Below are 8,082 nucleotides of genomic sequence, written 5' to 3'. Positions count from 1 at the left end.
TACGACTTAAATTAGCTGACTGGACTCATCAGAAGGAGTGTCCACAAACATTTGGAGAAATGGTCTGTGTCTTTGCCGAGTGTTTTTTGGAAGCCCACATGTGTCAAATGTTATTCAGGTTCTAGAGGAGCTCGATCTGGCCCAGCATTATCTTTGGAAGCCCACATGATTTAGGTTCTAGAGGAGCTCGATCTGGCCCAGCATTTTTTTGGAAAACTGCATGTTTCAAACATTATTCAGGTTCTAGAGTAGCTCTGTCTGGCCCAGCGTTTTTTTTGGAAGTCCACATTATTCAGGTTCTAGAGAAGCTCTATCTGGCCCAGCGTTTTTTTTGGAAGTCCACATGATTCAGGTTCTAGAGAAGCTCAATCTGGCCCGGCATTTTTTTTGGAAGTCCATATGTTCCAAACATCATTCAGGTTCTAGAGGAGCCCCATATGGCCCAACATTTTTTTTAGAAGCCCACATGATTCCGGTTCTAGAGGAGCTCGATCTGGCCCAACATTTTTTTGGGAGTTTGGAAGTTAGGTTCTAGAAGAGCTCGATCTGGCTCAGCTTTTTTTATGGAAGCCCACATGATTCAGGTTCTAGAGGAGCTTGATCTGGCCCAGTGTTTTTTTTTTTTGTTTTTGTTTTGTTTTTTTTTGGAAGTCCATATGTTCCAAATATTATTCAGGTTCTAGAGGAGCTCAATCTGGCCCAGTGTTTTTTTAGGAGTTTGGAAGTTAGGGTTTAGAGGAGCTTGATCTGGCCCAGTGTTTTTTTATGGAAGCCCACATGGTTCAGGTTCTAGAGGAGCTTGATCTGGCCCAGTGTTTTTTTTTTTTTGTTTTGTTTTTGTTTTTTTTTTTTTTGGAAGTCCATATGTTCCAAATATTATTCAGGTTCTAGAGGAGCTCAATCTGGCCCAGTGTTTTTTTAGGAGTTTGGAAGTTAGGGTTTAGAGGAGCTTGATCTGGCCCAGTGTTTTTTTATGGAAGCCCACATGGTTCAGGTTCTAGAGGAGCTTGATCTGGCCCAGTGTTTTTTTTTTTTTTTTTGGAAGCCCATATGTTCCAAACATTATTCAGGTTTTAGAGGAGCTCGATCTGGCCCAGTGTTTTTTTAGGAGTTTGGAAGTTAGGGTTTAGAGGAGCTCGATCTGGCCCAGTGTTTTTTTAGGAGTTTGGAAGTTAGGGTTTAGAGGAGCTCGATCTGGCCCAGCATTTTTTTTGGAAGCCCACATGATTCAGGTTCTAGAGGAGCTTGATCTGGCACAGTGTTTTTTTTTTTTTTTTGGAAGCCCACATGATTCAGGTTCTAGAGGAGCTCGACCTGGCCCAGCATTTTTTTTGGAAAACCACATGTTCCAAACATGATTAAGGTTCTAGAGGAGCTCGATCTGGCCCAGTGTTTTTGGAAGCCCACATGATTTAGGTTCTAGAGTAGCTCTGTCTGGTCCAGTGTTTTTTTGGAAGCCCACATGATTTAGGTTCTAGAGGAGTTCGATCTGGCCCAGCATTTTTTTGGAAGCCCACATGATTTAGGTTCTAGAGGAGCTCGATCTGGCCCAGTGTTTTTTTGGAAGCCCACATGATTTAGGTTCTAGAGGAGCTCGATCTGGCCAAGTGTTTTTTTTGGAAGCCCACATGATTTAGGTTCTAGAGGAGCTTAATCTGGCCCAGTGTTTTTTTGGAAGCCCACATGATTTAGGTTCTAGAGGAGCTCAATCTGGCCCAGTCTTTAGTTTTTTAGTTTGTTTTGAAAGTGTTAAGTGTTAGTAAATTTGTAGCGGACCAGTCCTCCGCCGGGCCGCCTGCCAGAGAAGACGGCCTTGCAAATAATCTCTCCATCTCTTCAGGTAGAAGCGTTCTCCCTCTCGCAATTCTCAAACTTTTTAAATGAGTCTCCAAGTAACTGACAGCCTGCCAAAATAAACCCGTCACAGATAACGCCTCTTCCCGCGAACGCTGCTACTTAATTAAAAGCAGCAATCGCGCTTTCTTCCACGCTCAGGGGAGTAAATGAAGTAAAAATGTAAATAAATAAATATTTGTAGAAATATCACATGCTTCACGACAAGAACCACCGTGGCACGCTTCTTCTGATGCTAGCGCAAGCTGACCTGGGTTTTTTGTTTTTTTTCTGTAAAAGCAGTGGAAGGAGCTTGTGTACAAAATGCTGAAACAGGCTGTTCAGTCATTGTTTATTTGTTTGATGCCAGAAACTAAAAAAAAAAGAGAAATTCTTAAAGTAGTCCTTAACAGCTGAGACGGTTCCTCCTGGAGTAGACAGATCAGCGAAGCTCAGCACTGCTTTCATTTGCACCTCCAATTATAGCGAGGGTTGTGAGCATGGGTATGTGGTGTAATAGCAGGGATGGTGTAGTGGTGAACGAAGGTTGGGGGAGTGTATGGTGTTAAAAGTGTTAGCAGGTGCGTTGTGGCATCTTCTACAGTGGTGTGCTTCTGAAAAAATTCCCTTTAAATGAAGCTGTTACAGGTCAGTGTTGGATGTTCATGTCTGGTATCTTCACACTGGAAGGACTTACTAGTTTGAACCACTTGAAGATCCAGTTCTTATAAAAATATTGGGCCCTGTGGGACTCTAGGTCCTCATGGACGTTCCGCTGCTATGATCAAGGTGGAACTCTAGAATTTGAGGATTTTGGACCATTTGGAAGCCCGAGCAAAAAGGTTTTAGAATAGGTACAGCTCTTGGAGATAATGGACATGAAGGTTTTTAACAATGTGGAACTCAAGATAGAACTCTGAAATGTAAAGGTTTTAGACCGGGTAGAGCTCTTATGAAGATGTAGCTTTTTGTGCTTAAGGTTCTTGTAAAGGCTTTGGGTGAGGAATAGACCTAAACCTTTTAGAACTTTGGGGGGGGGGGGGGGGGGTTGATACATGTGGAACTCCAGCTCTTACACCGGTTTTGGGGTAAGGTGTAATGCTAGAATTGTAGGATGTTGGACCATGTGGAAGTCTAGAACCTAAAGGTTTTACACCTGGTGGAGCTCTTATAAATATTTGAGGGTTTTAGACCATGTGGAACTCTAGAACCTAAAGGTTATACACCTGGGAGAGCCCCTATGAATATTTGAGAATTTTAGACCATGTGGAACTCTACAACCTAAAGGCTTTAGACCTGGGAGAGATCTTATGAATATTCTAGGGTTTTAGACCATGTGGAACTCCAGAACCTAAAGGTTTTAGACCTGGTAGAGCTCTTATGAAGATATTGGAACAAGAAGAGCTCCAGAACCTGAAGGTTTTAGACCTGGTGGAGTTCTTATAAATATTTGAGGGTTTTAGACCATGTGGAAGTCTAGAACCTAAAGGTTTTAGACCTGGTAGTGCTCCTATAAACATTCAAGGGTTTTAGACCATGTGGAACTCCAGAACCTAAAGGTTTTAGACCTGGTAGAGCTTTTTTTTTCTTTCTTTCTTTTTTTTCTTATGCAAGCTGCGTAATCTGCTGCATAACACTGTGCCTGACTAAATTATGAATATAGGCATAGGTGAGGTAATCATTTTAACCAAGGCCAAGCGAGGGTGGTGCGCATAGCACTGCAGGAGATAAATAAATAAAGATGTGGACTTGACATTAGCATTAGACGACGTGAACGTGAAGAGTGCCAGAACTAAATCTTCCCGGTAGTGAGGTCTAGTTTGAAGGTCCAGTGCTCCAGGTGAGGGCACTGCCAGTGTTCTCGAAGGTCAGAGTAATAAGAGTGATCGAGTAATAAGCTATGGCGGTAATGTGAAAGAAGTTCTGTCTAGGTCCCATTAGGACCAGACTGAGGACCACTCCACTGGGTGTACAATTAAGGTTCATTTTTATTTATTTATTTTTTTACCCTATTTGTTATTGGTCAGTTTCCGAACACAGGACTGCTGTCCAGCAGGTGTTACTTGGGTGGTGGCCCATTCTCAGAACACCAGTGACCACTTAGCCGGGGTATCTGGCACAATATCAGTACTCCTGGTCAGTTCAAATCTGCCCGGTACATCACATGCTTTAGTTCCGCCGCCTTTGTATAATTACTTTCTAATACTGCAACCCCCCCAATCAGGCCCCAGAAGTGAACATTGTGGGACCCCACAAGCTAACGGTTACCAAAAAATGTCTGCCTTAGGATTAATAACTGAATAATGGATGTAGGGTTCAGGGGGTTGAAAGGAACATTTTCAATGAAGAGCTTCACACACACATGTCCCTTACAAAATATGGTTCTAGATGGAACCGGAAACGTGGTTCTTCTATGGTGTTGAATTCAGCAGATACTTACTTGGTTTAGATTTAGAGTTTTAAGGGTTTTTTTTCAATTTTTTTCTAGTTTCTATTAGTGTTATTGCATTCACTGTTAGCCCTGTGGAGACCCCTGGTGTTCGGCTTGAGGTACCACAGCCCATTGAGACTGCTGGCTTCTTGGAGGGGAAACCAGCCCCGCCCCCTAATCAGAGTGAGGATATTGGGTATGTTGTGCTTAGATAGCTTAATTAGCATAACGGCAGTAATATAGCTAATAATATCGAATGTTTGCGGGGATGCATGCTGGGAAATGGGCGGGCCTTTGCAGAGACACTATTGGCACCTTCTTAGCCCTCGTTTGCATGTGCCTGCTAGGTGTGGAAGGCTGTCGGATGTCCAATTTCTTTAAATACTCATTTTCTAACTGCGATCCAGTGGCGTTCCTTGCTTAAACCAATCAGAAAAATGTATTATTATTATTATTATTTGATGCTTTGTTTTTTCTCGATACACGTTGTTGGTCAAAACAGACACACAAAAATGGCCATGTGCTGATAATGATGACATGTTGAAAATATGTAATTACTAATACTAATTTTGGGCATCTCTTTACACCTCATATCTCCAAAATGGCAACTGGAGGACCTGTTAAAAAAAAAAAAAAAACCTTCTTAACTTTCAACGGAAGCCAATTGGTCTATTGGTCCATTCATAATCATGAAATTTGGATAGCGTAAAGAACAACTGGCAGATTTGTATTATGAAAAAATGGCAAAAATACTGTAAATTTGGCAGCGTTTTAAATGGCATACACACGGTGTGGCCCTGCATACTCAACGGCAGCATGGAAGAATGCCTTTGTTGTTCTGCATCAGGCTGCCCACGGCATCACAGTTGCGGCAGTCCTGCATTGGATTATATGGAGGGAAAAAAAAATTGCCATTGTTTTCCCTGGAGGACGGACAGTCCATCGCTCGCTCGCTCGCTCGCTCTCTCTCTCTTTTGAGTTGTCTTTTTTCTCTCTCTCTCATTTATACCCTTTTATTTGTGTCTGAGGCAGAGTGTGTGTGTGTGTGTGTGTGTGTGTGTGTGTGTGTGTGTGTGTGTGTGTGTGTGTGAGAGAGAGAGAGAGGTGGTGGTAGTAGGGAGGGGAACGTGGAGGCGAGGAGTCCACAGAAGCCTGAGGATGGAGCTGTCCGATCACTGCGGGTGACCTTGAGCTGCCCGTCAGCGGCAGCCTTACTGGAGCTGGTATGTGTGTGTGTGTGTGTGTGTGTGTGTGTGTGTGTGTGTGTGTGTCAGGGCATGCACATATGTGTGTGTGTGTGCACATGTGCACTCAGGCATGGAGCTCTGCAGTGACGGCGATGTGGAATTCTCGCCCGCAGCCTCAGGATTCCTCTGTGTGTCTCTGTCTCCGGGTCTGACCATTGTATCCAATCAGTTTGTTTGTGAAGGGAGGATGGAGTTAATTGTGCGCCCCCTCCCTCGTTCTGCAACACCTCCTCTTCACCGAGGAGTCCTGGGCCGTGGCATGAAATCAGTCACACGCCATCTGCACCATGTAACACCTCACTGAGGACCACTGAGTGAGTCTTCAATAGGAGCGTCATGCTGGTTAACCTACAAGAATAATGATTCATGGCTGTGGTTTAGGAGCCAGAGGCGCCCTTGGTGGGTCCAGGTGGCTCAAGAAGGCCATGCCTCCAAAGTTGTACCATTTTTAATTTAGAACTAGCGTTTGTTTTTCTTTTTACCTGTCTGCTGTACTGACATGCCGGTCTTGCTCCACTCAGCTAGCTGTTAGCATCGCAGCTAACCCACGCCAACCCTGCTGAGCCCGGCTGTTGGCATCACAGCTCCAACCCTGTGGATCCTGGCTGCTAGCACTGAGACTTTCGTGCTCTAGGTCCAGGGACCGCAACAGCTTTTGTTTTCTGGCAGAATTTTTCAGTGGGTTTCATGGCTTGTGAATGAAAAATACAGTTCCCTGTGAATTGGTGGAAAAGGGCCGGAGTTGAGCTCCAGAGGCAGTTTTTGCCTGGAAGACATTTTCATTTATTAGCTGGGAAACGTTTCGTATTTCGGCCGCAAATCTGATGGGAATGTCCTGTAGACTGGGATTTCTGCCACTGCTGGTAGACCCGTATGACCGTATGCTTCCATACACCTGCAGATTCAGCTTCAGTTCCTTCACACACTTTATGAACCATTTTCATAAATCCAACAAGACATTCACAGCACTGTACCACTTCTTCTCAATCTATAAGACGTATCAAACACTCTGCAGGTGTTCATAGCCCCTCATCCTCGTGCAATGCCATCTGCAGGAGCCTGAAGTTACTACCACCTTAAACAAGCAAGGGAACTCTTTTTTTTTTTTTTTTTTTTGTATTGGGAGCTTAAAAACACACTGGGGTACTGCCATGGATTAGGGGCTCAGTGAAAGTGGGTTAATAACACGGGGCATCACAACTCTCTTACACTTTCTGCCAAAATACTCAATGAATACATTATTTAAGGACACTGTATTCCCTCTATCTCTCTGTTCTCTCTATTTAGGGACACTGTATCCCCCCCACCCCCTCAGGGTATGTACATATACAGTGGGGGGAAAAAAAGTATTTAGTCAGTCACCAATTGTGCAAGTTCTCCCACTTAAAAAGATGAGAGGCCTGTAATTGACATTATAGGTAGACCTCAACTATGAGAGACAAAATGAGAAAAATTTTTTTCAGAAAATCACACTGTCTGATTTTTACAGAATTTATTTGCAAATAATGGTGGAAAATAAGTATTTGGTCAATAACAAAAGTTCATCTCAATACTTTGTTACATATCCTTTGTTGGCAATGACAGAGGTCAAACGTTTTCTGTAAGTCTTCACAAGGTTGGCACATGCCGTTGCTGGTATGTTGGCCCATTCCTCCATGCAGATCTCCTCTAGAGCAGTGATGTTTTGGGGCTGTCGGCGGGCAACACGGACTTTCAACTCCCTCCAAAGGTTTTCTATGCGGTTGAGATCTGGAGACTGGCTAGGCCACTCCAGGACCTTGAAATGCTTCTTACGAAGCCACTCCTTTGTTGCCCTGGCAGTGTGCTTGGGATCATTGTCATGCTGAAAGACCCAGCCACGGTTCATCTTCAATGCCCTTGCTGATGGACGGAGGTTTGCACTCAAAATCTCACAATACATGGCCCCATTCATTCTTTCATGTACACAGACCAGTCGTCCTAGTCCCTTTGCAGAGAAACGGCCCCAAAGCATGATGTTGCCACCCCCATGCTTCACAGTTGGTATGGTGTTCTTTGGATGCAACTCAGCATTCACTCTCCTCCAAACCCAACGAGTTGTTTGTACCAAACAGTTCTACTTTCGTTTCATCTGACCATAAGACATTCTCCCAATACTCTTCTGGAACATCTAAATGCTCTCTAGCAAACTTCAGACGCGCCGGATATGTACTGGCTTAAGCAGGGGGAACATGTCTGGCACTGCAAGATCTGAGTCCCTGGCGGCGTAGTGTGTTACTGATGGTAGCCTTTGTAACGTTGGTCCCAGCTTTCTGCAGGTCATTCGCTAGGTGTGGTTCTGGGATTTTTGCTCACCGTTCTTGTGATCATTTTGACCCCACGGGCTGAGATCTTGCGTGGAGCCCCTGATCGAGGGAGATTAGCAGTGGTCTTGTAGGTCTCCCATTTTCTGATTATTGTTCCCACAGTATATTTCTTCACACCAAGCTACTGCCTATTGCAGATTCACTCTTCCCAGCCTGGTGCAGGTCTACAATTTTGTTTCTGGTGTCCTTCGACAGCTCTTTGGTCTTCACCGTAGTGGAGTTTGGA

This window comes from Salminus brasiliensis, chromosome 20, assembly GCF_030463535.1.
Source record: "Salminus brasiliensis chromosome 20, fSalBra1.hap2, whole genome shotgun sequence".
In the NCBI taxonomy this organism is placed as follows: Eukaryota; Metazoa; Chordata; class Actinopteri; order Characiformes; family Bryconidae; genus Salminus; species Salminus brasiliensis.
The sequence above is the reverse complement of the archived record's forward strand: the minus strand, read 5'-3'. Positions refer to the sequence as shown.